The following is a 14,944-nucleotide window of genomic DNA, read 5'->3' as shown; positions in this document are numbered from 1 at the left end:
ATCATATTCACTAATTAAACTGATATTTATTAAATACACAATATGTGCCAGGCACTGTTCTAGACTCTGGGTAAGGGCCTAAGGAGTGTGTAGCTGGTGGCTGGAGAGTGTGGGCCTCGAGCTGGAATAGGCTTGGCAAGATCTACAAACAGGCAGGGGGACCCTGTGACAGTGGCAGTCAGGGAGGGGGAGAATGGCAGGAGGTAAAGTAAGAGGAGTGACAGTGGCCCAATCCCTTTAAGGGCCTTGAAGTCCATTGTAAGGACTTCAATTTTGATTTTGAATGAAACGCATAGCTATTAGAGGGTAATTTTGATACTGAGTGAAACGCAGAGCTATTAGAGGGCTGGGACAGAGAAGCAACTTAAGCTGACTTATATCTCAAAAAAACTCATTCTGGCTTCTGGGTTCAGAACAGATCTTAGGGGGCATTGGTAGTGGTACTTGATTTTTTTTTTTAAGTAGTAGCTGCAGTTAATATGATATCTTATCCTATTATCATGTCTTACCAAAGGCAGGCATGAAACACCCATAACGCTTTGCTGACAATCCCAGCTTGCACAGAAGATCGTACATGGTAAATGCAGAGACAGCATCAACAGAAAACCTGGCCAGTGCTTTAATGACTTATTCTTTGCACTAGGGGTTGATTCTGAGGGCTTCTCCTCTGGGCAGAAGTAGACTTTGTAGACAATAAAGAAGGACCCCTAGTACAGGCTGAGTGAAAGCAGTGGCCTGGCACTATGACCTGCAGGTTTTCAGCTAAAAGATTTCCACCTTCAAAGGCAGAAAACAGGTAGTGGAAGCTGATCTGCATCTTCCAGGGGGCTTGTTTTTCTCCTTCTAACTGGGATATGAAAGGTTCATGGAAATGCTGGTCAAGGGTAGAAATATTGGTCTGGTATCTGACTTAGGACAATTCTTTATCTTCTTAGTTTTTCTTGAGCTACCAGTGAAAATCATTTTAGTAACAAAAGCATACAACTAACCACTCTTAAAACGTGGAGAAAATGCAGGTAAACTCAAACTTGTCAAGGAATCAGTTCCTCCTGAATAGCCCGTCTGTTTGCATCTAACTCAGAGCAACAAGCAGAGACAGGAGAGCAACCTCTGAGGCCTTACGTGATCCTGCTCACCCTCCACCCGGGTTCTTTCCTCACAGCATTCTATAATCTCCTGCTCTCCCTGTGTCTGCTAGAGCCACACAGGCCTCCTTCCTGTTAGCCAAGCACAAGTGTACTGGCATGAATGGTGGTCCTCAAAAAAGATGCATCCAGTGTAATAATGGTATGGCCTTATTTGGAAAAAAGGTTCCTTGCAGATGTAATTAAGTATCTTGACTAAAATCATTCTGGGTGACCAGAGTGGGCCCTAAATTCAGCAACAACCATCCTTACAAATTACACACAACAAGACACAGATACACAGAGAAGGCCAAGCCAGAGACACAGAGGAGAAGGTCATACAGAGATGAAGGCAAAGAGTAAAGTGATGCAACCACAAGCAAGAAACACCTTGGGCCATCAGAACTGGAACAGGCAAGGAAGGATTCTCATTCTGAACCCATGGAGGGAATGTGGCCCTGTTCATAGCTTGATTTCAGACTTCTAGAATTGTCAGAGAACATATTTCTGTTGTTTTAAGCCAACTGGTTTGTGGTAATTTATTATAGCAGCTTTAAGAAACGAAAACAACCAGACAACAGGTATTTTCCTCTCAGGACCTTTGCACTTGCTATTTCCTCTGCCTGGACCGTTCTCTCCAGATACTTGCATGACTATCTCCAGCAATTCCTTTGATTCTTTGTTCAAATATCACCTTCTCCATGAAACCTTCTGTGACTACCCTGTTTAAAAGTGCAACTTGTGGGGCACCTGGGTGGCACAGGTGGTTAAGCATCTGACTCTTGGTTTCAGCTCAGGTCATGAGCTTGGGGTCATGGAATCGAGTTCTGCATCAGGCTCTGCACTGAGTATAGGGTCTGCTCGAGACTCTCCCTCTCCCTCTCCCCCTTCCCTCTGTTCTCTCTCTCTCAAATAAATAAATCTTTTTTTTTTAAGTGCAACTTGTGTGACATTCCCTATCCCCCTTCCTAGCAGTGTTTTTCAAAATCAATTTTTCATGTACTATATAATTTGCTACTTGAATTGTTATTACCTGTTATATTAATTTCCCAGGGTTGCCATAACAAATTACCACAAACTGGGTGGCTTCTGACAATAGAAATTTATTTTCCCAAAGTTCTGGAGGCTCTAAGTTTGAAATCAGGAGGTCGGTTGTGCCATGCTCCCACTGAAGGCTCTAATGAAGGATCTTCCTTGCCTCTTCTTAGCTTCTGGTGGTTGCTGCTAGTTTTTGGCATTCCATGGCTTATGGATGCATCACTCCAATCTCTGCCTCTGTTGCTATGACAATATCTGTCTCCCTCTACTAGACTGTAAGCTCCATCAGAGCAGGCATTCTTGACTATGTAGGAGCTAGAGCCACTGTAGCCATGAGAAAGACACTTGATAAGCATTTGTACAAAGAACAAGTAAATTAATATGGCTAATGAAATCAGGCTGCCTAGGGAGACACAGTCAAAACAGTTGGATATAGACAAAAATTTTGCAAATTCTTAGAAAGATATGCTAGAATATGCACAGCTACCAGTATGTTGACTAATTCATGTAATTAATATATTTTCAAAGGAAATATATTACCTTCCCAAAGGATTCAGAGTCACTTATTTGTTTCTGAGCTTCTTCTTTTAGGTACATAATCACTTTTGTCCTTGATTTCATGTCACTAGTATAAACTTACAGTCCTTATTTCTCTGTATCCTACCTCTATATTGCCTCAAATGGAAGTATTTGTTAAGAGGATTTAATCCATTGGGAAGGGATGCCTGGATGGCTCAGCAGTTGAGCTCTGCCTTCGGCTCAGGGCGTGATCCTGGGGTTCAGAGATTGAGTCCCACATTGCGCTCCCTGAGGAGAGCCTGCTTCCCCCTCTCCCTTTGCCTGTGTCTCTGCCTCTCTCTGTGTCTCTCATGAATAAATAAATAAAATCTTAAAAAAAAAATCCATTGGCAAAACATTCAGCACCTAAACAGCTGAATACAAAATTTTAAATTCCAGTGTGAGGTTTCCAGGTATAAAAGAGCATCCAATTTCTGACTTTTATTGAATACTTCAACATATTAATGTCATTTTTTTAAAAAGCTCTCTAAAAGGTAAATCATTTAAGAGCAAGAGCTCAAGTTTCTATTAATAGCAATGGGTAATGTTCATTCTTTAAGTGAAAACCGTTGGTGGCAACATTATTCCAAGTAGAAACACTTAAGAAGGCCTCCGGGTCTGTATCTAATATCAGAAGCCACTGCTCACCTCACAAAAAGAGTAACTGTTCATCACCAACTGAGTCCTGATCCTGATAACAGGACAGCACAGAAGGTCTCTGCTCCCTCTACCTCAACACATTTCTTTTAATGAGGAGGTGTTGTGATCTTTTCTTCTATAGAACTAAACCTAACATAAGGAGGAAAAGTAATGTACTAGGTATTTTCAAATGTCATTTTTCAAATATATTTTTGTCAATATGGATGCTTGGTGTATTATTATGAAATGCTAAAATATCCTACTGAGGCTTTCTTTCTATTTTACTAAGCTCCTTTGCGGGAGAAGCAGCAGCAGCGCCATCTTCTGGAATAAATGGAATGTGAAATAATTAATGGTGTTTGTAAACCTCAGAGTTCTGAGGAAAAATAGATCATCTACATGTACGCAGCAAAGTGAAAAGCCTGCAAATAAATCTTAGGTATTAATCATCACAGAAGAAAGTAACATGGAATAAATTTCTGGTGTCAAGGAGCAACCGCATAAGGACAACAAACCTCTCTTCTAGCACAAGCTTGTGTGGGTAGCTTATGCCATGGAGGCATTATTAACATATAAATGACACGAAATGGGAGTAAAACATATATTCTGGAAATTAACTGGAAAAAAAAGTAAATCATGAGATCCAACTAGATTCAAACTGTTTTGCTATGGGAAAGTAGAAGAGATGGAGAAAAAAAAATTTTTTTAAAGATTTTATTTATTCATGAGAGACACAGAGACAGAGAGGCAGAGACACAGGCAGAGGGAGAAGCAGGCCCCATGCAGGGAGTCTGATGCGGGACTCGATCCCGGGACCCCAGGATCACGTCCTGGGCTGAAGGTGGTGCTAAACTGCTGAGCCACCCAGGGATCCCCAGAAAAAAAATTTTTTTTGTTTAATATTCTTCCTGCCTGCCATTGAAAATATGTACAATATAAAATAGAATAAAGAAGCTCAAAGAGAAAATGACTGCAGCTCACCATACAGAGTCGCTGAATGGTAGAGCAGAGTTGTACCTGGGATAGTCAGGGCACCCGTTACAAGGGACACTAAAATTATGGTGATCAAGAAAGAAATGACCATTTCTGAGAGAGTACAACAGATTGGCTAAATGGAATACCTGGATTTGGGATGTGCTAGGAAGCTTCTGGGGGACGGGGGGTTGTGAAGCCCCCCAGAAAGTACGGTCAGTGTGGGAAGCAGAATTCTAAGATTATAGGCCCTTGAAGTACACTCACCTTCTCCCAGAGATTCCAACACTAAACTAGGCATTACTGGAAAGGAATCTTACACCGAGCTGCTCTTTTTTTTTAAGATTTTATTTATTTATTCATGAGAAACACACACACACAGAGAGAGAGAGAGAGAGAGAGAGAGAGGGGCAGAGACACAGGCAGAGGGAGGAGCAGGCTCCGTGCAGGGAGCCCAACGTGGGACTCAATCCCGGGACTCCAGGATCACGCCCTGGTCTGAAGGCCACGCTAAACCGCTGAGCCACCCAAACTACCCCCTTCCCCCAGCCAAGCTGCTCTTAAGATACAGAGAGCATTGAGGCGGGCCCCAATTTAATCAGATGGATCCCTTAAAAGCATGCAATTTTCTTTGGCTGGTTGCAGAGGACCAAGTCAGAGATTCGAAGTGCCACTGCTGGCTTGAGAATAAGGGAGGCCACATGTCAAGGAGCACAGGTGGCATCCGGAGCTGAGAGTGGCCTCTGCTGACGGTCAGCAAGAGAATGGAGACCGCAGGCCTATAATGGCAAGGAACTGAATTCTGGCAGCAAGAATGCACTTAGGAGTGTAGTTCTTGCCCGTCTCCAAATAACTCAGCTTGGCAGACCCCTGGATTTCAGCCTGTCACCCCCTGAGCAGAGGGCTCGGCCCTGCTGAACCCTTACCACTGCGAGGTAATACACGATCACTGTTATAAACCACTAAGTTTGTCACCATTTATTATTTAGCAGTAAAAAATTAATAGATGGGGAGAGAGATACTCAAAATTGCTTTCTAAGGAGCACAGTTCCTGTGACCATCCAGCTTTAGTATTTGCCGAGGGGGTTATATGTTTTGCCCTTTCCTCTTATAATGCTTAGCTGAACTTTTAAATAAATATTTGGGGACACATTAAAAGATTAATGCCTTGTCAGGCTCCACATTATCAGTTTTCTCCGTGGGCCTACGGCATTAACTCACACTTGGGTGCCTTCATGTCTGCCAATAACCAGGAGTGAAAATAAAAATACTGAACAGCCGGTACTGCATGGGCATGGACCAGTCATTCAGATGTCCTCTCTCTCAGAAAGGCTGCTAGCTGATTCCCACACTGGCACCGGCTGAGTATCATCGCTGCCAAAAACTGCGCTCCTGGTGGGAAACAGGCAAGAACAAAGCTGTGAAAGTAGTAGAACATCTTGAGAGGCAGAGAACAGGACAGGTTTGCAGAGCTCATTTTATCTAAGAATTGTCCCTCCCTAGCTCCTGGGAGGTACAGTTATCCACAGCTCCATTCTCAGGGTTGCTAGATTTAGGTGAGGGGAAATAACATGACAAGGAGTTAAATGGGAATTTCAGATAAATAATGACTATTTAGTATTCATATAGGTCCAAAATACTGCACAGATCCAATGTAGACCAGTTTACCCTGAACCAAACACTCGATATCACACGAGACGTATTTATATGGAAAAAAATATTGTTTATCTGAAGTGCACATTTCACTGAGCATCCTGTGTTTTGCTGGACAACTCCACTTCTCACTGCCTTCTCTTCCTTCCTACACAAATTATTTTTTTAAGATTTATTTATTTATTTATTTATTTACTTATTTATTTATTTACTTATTTATTTATTCATTCATGATAGACATAGAGAGAGAGAAGCAGAGACACAGGAGGAGGGAGTAGCAGGCTCCACGCCGGGAGCCTGACGCAGGACTCGATCCCGGGACTCCAGGATCGCACCCTGGGCCAAAGGCAGTCGCTAAACCGCTGAGCCACCCAGGGATCCCCACAAATTATTTTTTTTACATAAAATAGACTGAAGTTTCAGGGACACCTGGCTGGTTCATTCGGTTAAGCATTGGACTCTTGATTTCAGCCCAGGTCGTGACCTCAGGGTAGTGAGATCTGGCCTCGCATTGGGCTCTGTGCTGAGCATGGAGCCTGCTCAAGATTCTCTCTCTGCCCCACCCCACACTCACTCACACACATGCACACTTTCTCTCTCTCTCTTTTTTTAAAAAAATAAATCTAAGTTTCAGGTCCTCCTGTCTACCGAGATCTATACTACATTAAGAACCCACATCTTCACCAGTCCTGTACCTGGGCCCTGTAGCTTTGCAGATGATCCTCGTAGAGTTTATTTCCCCGCCCCTTGACTTTGACTTCAGCCATGTTACTTTCTTTGGCCAAGAGAACAGGGCAGACATGGCCATGCACCATGTCCAAACTGGAGCCCTAAGACCCTTGTGGCTGTTCCCACTTGCTCACGAGGACCTCTCTACTGACTTGAGTCCCAGGAGTAGGCTACAGCCACCCCAGCCAACCCCCAACTAGACAAGTCTACTCCTAGCCAACGACCAGACTCATGAGCGAAATAAATGCATACTGTTTGCCAGGGAGATTTCCGATTTCTTGCAGTTGCTTATTTACACAGCACTGCTCTTATCATAGGTAACTCACACTTCCCTTCCTACTTCATGGTTAAGGTGTTAAAAGAGAATTCAACGGCCACCGTACTGGCTGGTGTAAGAAGCCACAAAAGGAACAAAGGCAAATCCGTCCCCATACACATAAGAATAAATTCTACTACCCCCTTGGCTCCCTCAGGTACTTTGGGAGAATGCCAGGGAGAGCATCAACGGGGGAAGGGAAACATATTGAACCTTACTCTAATGCTCCAAGAGTTATTGTCTTGTCATGTCCCTGTTTTATTTTGAACTGTCATGCTGAGCTTTATTGAGAATTACAGTGTTGATAGGGAGGATTTGATAAAGCCTGTGCAGCATTACTTTTCTGGAAGTCTAGGCTTTTTTTTTTTTTTCTTCTTCTTTTTCATTTTACCTGGCACTTCTGATTTTCTTATATCTACCTACGGATTAGAGCTAAATAATTTTATTAAAGGTCAATGAACTGTAGTTCGATTCTCTCAGATATATTTTCCTGCGTGTGCGAAGGCTTTAACGTACACAAACACCCTCGCAGTTTGATTTCTTTTCCAGGACACTTTCTAAGACTGTGCATAGTTGAGCATTTATTTTTAATATGACCAGTACTGCAGCAGATACTCAGTCAATCTCTATGCCACACAGCCTTTCAATTACAGACGGAAGTCATAGCTTGTACTTGTTCATTTGGCTTTTATGACACAGAATAGATAAAGTGTGAATCTAACTGGATGGTTCCAAGACAGATAATGGAGTAGTGGCCCATGTATTTCTGGTGTGTCATCTCTCCGAAATCATCTGGATACCACCACCGAAAGTATCTAGAAAGCTGGTTTATGCAGCATTCTATCAAGTGGACATCTCTATTAAGCAGCTCTTCTTCTCTTTGCCAGGATAATGATTGCAAGCATATCCACAAGACCCTAAAATGCCTCCTTGTCAGTGATATGAAATTATGTCCAGGGTAGTTTTTCTGCTGCACATATATTACTGAACTTCAGTGCTTCCCACACTGGAAGAGCATGCTTGGTGCAGACAGCAGCATTCAATCTGCTTAATTAGAATAAGCTGGGCTTTCTTTTACCAGGCAGATAACAGAGTTTACTGAGGGCACATGTCTCAAAGGATCATTTATATTTCCTCCCAGAAAGCAAAGACCTAGTGCCCTTTGGGGAGTCCTCACAGGCATAAGGGCAGCTGGTAGGTATGACACACCTCAGGGATGTGAGGATGATCTTAAGGTAATGCTTCGCTTCTCAAAGCATGGCTTGCAGGGCAGCAGCAGCACCTAGAAATCCTTAGAAATGCAGGATCTCAGGCCCATCTCAGACCTACTGAATCAGAATCTGTGTTTCATCCAGATCCCCAGATGATGCCTATGAACATGGAGGTTAAGAAGTGCAGCTCAGCATTTACATCCATTATGCCATTCCTCCAAGCAGCACGATGCACTTGAGGATTTCTAGCCGGACACTTTAGATAAGCTACCCAATACTTCTAAGGCTGCAACTCCATGACTAAATGGGTTTCCTACAAACCATGTCTCAAAGCTATAAATATCAGATAAGATCATACATTTAAAAACCCAAATGGATCTATAGATATGTTAGCTCTTGCTACTCTTCAATGAGCATGCCCATATTCTTTCATTCCCAGTGGAGTGTTCAAAAGAATCACAATGGGGGCGGGGCACCTGGGTGGCTCAGTGGGTTGAGTATCTGCCTTTGGCTCACATCATGATCCCAGAGTCCTGAGATCGAGTCCCACATCGGGCTCCCCGCAGTGAGCCTGCTTCTCCCTCTGCCTATGTCTGCCTCTCTCTCTCTGTGTGTCTCTCATGAATAAATTTTTTTAAAATCTTAAAAAATAAAAAAGAATCACAATGAGGGGCTCCTGGGTGGTTCAGTCAGTTAAGCATCTGACTCTTGGTTTCGCCTCAGGTTGAGATCTTGGGGTCATGACACAAGCCCCAAGTCAGGGTCTATGCTGAGTGTGGAGCCTGCTTAAGACTCTTTTTCCCTTTAAAAGAAAATGAAAAGAAAGAAAATATAAATCTGAAGCCTCTACCCTGGAGATACTGATGCAGTAGGTCTGAGGTCACACCTAGGAACTGGTATTTTTCAAAGGTACCCAGTGGATTTTTTGACCACTCAGGTTCTAGAAATGCCATTCCAAAGGAAAGTCCCCTCCAGAACTGGCTGCAGACGCAAGCTCGCAGCACACTGATAGTTTCTTTAAAGTCAACACCTCCACACACACACTCGAAGAACCCAGCCCCTAAAGTGCAAAACCCAGCTCTCATCCGGCTTGCTGCAGAGCTTCACTACCCCCTGTGTTTTCCTGGGTGACAGAGGCTAGGAAGAAACTAGCTTCCTCTGCCTTTTAAATGAATCGAAGCTACCAAGACAGACCTAAGCCAACTGTCTGTCTTTTCTCCCACACAGGCTGGGAATGGATGTGTTCATACCAAGGACAACTCTCTCCCCTTTTCTTTGTCAGTGCTTCTGCCCTTACCTTGGAACCAAATCTAAACCAGCTGGCATGTTCAGCTTTATTCCTGGCATACCCTTTGCTGCTCAGGCCCCCCAACGATCTTTATACCTGAGCAGATCACAGTGTCATTCCACAAACTTAGGACCTCCTCTACTTGAACCTACATTATGTTTTGAGTTCTTAGCCAATCATTAGATAGAAATTGAATACCAGGAAATTCCTCATAGGTAGGCGGCCTGCATAGTGACAAGGTGTTGGAGGTGAATGCAATACTCTCTCATGCTGGTTTCTATCATGATGTCCACAGTGCCATCATTTGTGTGTGTGTAGTATAGTGTAGTGTAGTGTGTCCCTCCAGGTCACTGTTTGAAGCCCTTGTCCCAACCACAAGTCCTCTTCAGATGCATGAGGTATCTGAACCTGGTTAATGCCACAGCCAGGGCCACAGTAACATACTCCGCTGCTCCTGCTCTGCACGTGGCACCAGGAAATTCCATGACAGGATCCCAGGTCACCTATCTTTACTCCATAGTCATGTCTCCTGCCTCCCTGTGCTCTCTCTGGGAAAGGGAGGAGACAAATGGGAATAGCAAGTGTCCTCCATCCTTGGTTTCCAAAAACCTACCCAAGATTCTAGTGCAAAGTGGCAACCAGTGGGTCCTAAGGCCCCTTCCTTTGAAACCTCAAAACCAAGTTTTGCTACTCCGCTGACTCTCCCTGCTTCATTCTGGGCAACTATCTAGCCTTGAAGGGAGAACAGACTTACTCTATCACTTACTAATTCTTCCAAAGTCTTTGTTTATGCCCTGGGTTTTTTCATCTCCTCTACAATTGGAGCTTTTAGAATCCAAACACCCATAACTGACCAACGTCTGCTGCCTGCTGTGAATACAGCATCAGGCATTTAATCTAATTGTCCAAACACAGGGGAGTGTCAGGATAAAAGGAAATATGAGAAAAAGCAGCAAAGGCTGACATTTCAAAAGTGTTATTTCGCTGTACAATTATTTTTCAAGTATTATGGCACCGCATATCCTCCCCACCCTATGACCGGCCACCACGGCAGGGGACCCGAAAAGGGGTAGAAACTGCATGATCAGAGGATATGAGAAGGCAGTAACCACAACTCCGAAATGACTCTGCCATGCCACTCAGTATTTAATTTTGCTTTCTGGGAAAAGAAAAAAAAATTGACAAAGCATCCCTCTTTTGATGTCCTCAATTAGGGTTCTACCAAGGAAGAGCTTCTAATGTGACCCAAATGTGAGAAGCACAACACATGAACCATCGCAGGGCATGCGAAGAGAGGAGTTAATTCCCCATTCAGCTGGTGAAATCTCCCTTGGCAATAACAAGAGCCCACATTGAAGGAGAACTTTCTCTGGGTCAGGTACTCTATGAAGCCCTTTCACATCCATTATCCCATTTTTTTCCACAACAAGCCTATTGTTGTGTTATTGTCATTTTTGCTGTTTTCATATGAGAAATGTTAGGTAATTGGTTGAAGTGCTGAGTCTCACACATAATTTTTTTGGAAACCCCATATTAAATTCACCAACACCGTGTCCTATCATAAATGAGCAAGTGACAGACACCACGACCAGACTGTCCTCCCATGTAATGGGATAGTGGATCTGATGTGGTGCCCCTATAGGAGCCAAGCCTGTGGGAATCAACCAGACAAGCACAACTGGTATGCTTACAGAGGTATTATCACCTGATCTACCATTTCTATGACCTGGAGCTATCTATTCAATCTTGGAATGAGGTATGTGGGAGATTCTTTCTCCTTTTGAGGGAAATAAATAATGTAGATATTACTAGACATGAAACATAGATTTCAGATGAAAACAACGTTGTGATATAATACCTAAACTTTCATTTAAACCTAAAGTTGAGGGCAGCCCGGGTGGCTCAGCAGTTTAGCGCCGCCTTCAGCCCAGGGCCTGATCCTGGAGACCTGGGATCGAGTTCCATGTCGGGCTCCTTGCATGGAGCCTGCTTCTCCCTCTGCCTGTGCCTCTGCCACGTGCTCTCTTTCTCTCTGTGTCTCTCAAGAATAAATAAATAAAATCTTTAAAAAATAATAATAATAAATAAACCTAAAGTTGAAATTTGAACGTACGTGTCGGAGGTACACCTTCCAAGTCTCAGGCCTAGAAATATAAATCAAGACTCAGAAAGACTAACCCATACAAATGGAACAAATAAAAGGCTAAGAAAAAATTCAAGTTAAATATTAAATGCTCCTGCTGTATATCTGATCATTCATCTATGCTTCATTATACAGTTTGGTACAAGTTTTAATGTATTTTATTTTAATTCTTCAACAATCATTTCATTCATACTATCTTGCCAACTTCCCCTTTTATTGACAACTATTTTGGTTCCAAAAGCTATCACTGTTACATCACAATTAGCTGTGTATGGAGCTGAATCCTGTTAGAATGGGGGGAGGCCTATAATCCAGTTACAAGCTCCTTTGTCTCTGGCTATAATCGTTGCTTTTGACAAAATACTCCTTATGGGGACTAAATGACTAACTCTTTTGTAACACATAAAGAAACACAACTTATGCTTAATTGGAAAAATATGAACTAATGCTTAAGAGTCATCTACCCCAGCCCATGGGGCCCATGGTGCTCGATAATGGCAGTGCTTCAGCCCCACACACAGCATGAGCTTCTTTCATTGCTCTGTTTTCCTACATTTCAACTCTACTTGCAGAGCAGAAAAGATCTCCATAAGAACACTTCATTTCCCTGGCCAAAACAAATTTATAATTATAAAGTGACTAGTTGCCTTTGTGTTGTACTTAAAGGGCCTTAAGAACCTGTGTAGCCCGAAAAACAAGCCCTTTCGACTTTGATGTGAACTTGCTTGGTTTCCATCACCCTGTTTCTATTCTTTCTCCCACCTTCCTCCCCATGGCCTCTCTGCTTCTCAGGACTGTCCCACTGGAGAAGTCTAATGGCTCCTTTTTTTCATGACCCAATGGCAATACCCATTTCAAAGAAATGCTAAGGTAATTTAATCATCCCTGAAACTCAAATAGAACATCTTACAGAGTCACAGGACCCAAGGACCACCCCCCTTGGTTATTTTATAGGCTTTCAAACTTCCTCCAAAAAGAGAGGATGTTTTTCACTCCTGTTAACTGGTGGTTCACCCTTTGGTTTAAGAGGATTCATAATTCTTTCTAAGGAACTGACTTCCATCGTATTCTCCTTGCAAGGGGAAACTGCTTACAACATCCCAGTTAGCTAAAGATAGGGATTTCCGTGATCGAATAACATGATCCTCTCCTTTTACAAACAAGGGGCTTGATACCCAAGGAAATCAAATGATTTATCAAGCTTAACCAGCAAGCCACACCTCTTACTTTTCTTCTGTCATCCAAATAATCTTATTTTCTTTATTCTACTCCCAAATAGCCCATATCAAACTTCCAAATGACCTATCTTCCATATTTAAAAAACACGTATAATTATTAGTTTCATAGGCTTTGAACTCCCCAGTGAAGCACACACAAAATATCTGCTCGCTCAAATAGACAACCAGATTCTCTTTGGGATCAATGGCTGTGCAGTGACATCCATGGATGCAGTTTATTTTTTAAAAACTCTTAGGCACAAAGTGAGTTTGCAAGCTGCAACACACACCAGCTAACCTACGGCTCCACGTAGTCTGACAAACTGCTACCCCTGATTCTTAAAAGGAAGTGTCAGAATTAGTCCCTTGCCTCGGTCAATACCTATTTTTTCAGATCTATAGCAATTTCATAAAAATACGGGGTATTCGTATGGTTTATAGGTTACATTGAGGAAAATGGAAAATATTATTTTTTTCCGAAAGTATAGCCCTTCAGAGGCTAACAATTGAAGGGCAGTGTGTGTGGAGACAGAAGCTGAAAGGGATTGAACCATCGTGGGGTGGAAATGCAGTGCTTTGGCCACAAGCTGAAAAACTGCTGGCTGTTTTAACCTCTATGTCATGTGGAAGTAGTTTGGCTCCAACTGCAGATCATTTAAAACTATAAAAACTTCTTCTTCAATAATACCAGCAAGGCTCATTAGCCCCTCCAAAAGTCTCAAGCATTCCATTTTCTACATGCAGTATTTCATTGGAGAGCTGAACAGTTATTGTAAGAAATGAAAGTACTTCTTTTCCTTGGTAGATTATTAAATATGATAGCATACTCAAAAATTCAATAGCTACTCCCATGCATTAAGAAATACCAAAATGATTTGTTCATTTATTTATTAGTTGTTTATTAAGTGTCTATCCTATGCCAGATTCTGCTTTTAGTGCTGTGGGACAATTTATAGTGGTAAACTAGATAAAGCTCTTGTGCTTATTTGAATCCATTTGCTTTGCCATTTGACAAAAAACTCCCCCATCCCACTTTTCAGGCAGAAATCTCTGTTCTAGAAGTAGCCTCAGTCAGGAGGCATTGTGTGAAAACACACTGGGTTTTCATCCTAATATGCAATAGAGTCCCTGATCTTGACATTAATATAGTTACTGATTCTCCTCCTTTGACTATAAATTTGGCTGACAATTAGCTTCTCCTTATTAGAATTCTAATGCACAATTGCCCCTACAGAGCTCATTAGGATTTTGCTCAAGTTACATGCATTCTGGTTCATAGTTGGCATATTTTCTAACATTACAAGTGTGCCTTATTAAGCAGAATCTTGCTGAATGAGGCAGACACCCATTTTCTTCATTTTTGTAAAAGAAAAAGATACTACTCAATTCCAAAAACATAGGCTTTAAGCAGTCTATGAAAATGTAAAACCCGCCTATACTAGTGACTGTAATTTGTGACTCTTACAGCAAGTACACTATGAAATGTTTTTTAAAAACTTCACCATCGTGCATTTACATCCACTGTGTTCGCTAAAAATGTAATAAAGCAATGTCTTTTATAAGCATGCATATTGGTTTGTTGTTTAATGAAAATAAGTAATTTATATGAAATTAGAGACAGGCAAAATTAACATATGGCAATAAAAATCAGAATAGCAGTTGCCTATAGATCGCGGGGGTAGCCCGAAGGGGCATGAGAAAATTTCCAGGGGGGATATAAATGTCTTAAATCTTAATTAGAGTGCTGGATAAACAGGTGCATGCGTCTGTCAAAACTCACTTAACAGTTCAACTGAGACCTGTGTATGTCACTGTCTGTAAGTTTTACCTCAATTTCAGAACACATAACCAATAGAGAATTGAATAATTCCAGGGAATATTATCATCAAAAGTACTCTTTAAGGAAGAATGACTGCCGATGTTCCAGAAAGGTTGAGCAACAGTTTCCTAGAGAAGTAGTAGCCAGTAAGAGATCTGAAGGATGATCGTGGACGGAAGAATGAAGGAGGGGAGAAGGCTATTCCAGGCTCCTTCAGGGAGGAGCGGACACAAAGGT

This window comes from Vulpes vulpes, chromosome X (genome assembly GCF_048418805.1).
Source record: "Vulpes vulpes isolate BD-2025 chromosome X, VulVul3, whole genome shotgun sequence".
NCBI lineage: Eukaryota > Metazoa > Chordata > Mammalia > Carnivora > Canidae > Vulpes > Vulpes vulpes.
This window is presented reverse-complemented; position numbering follows the sequence as displayed.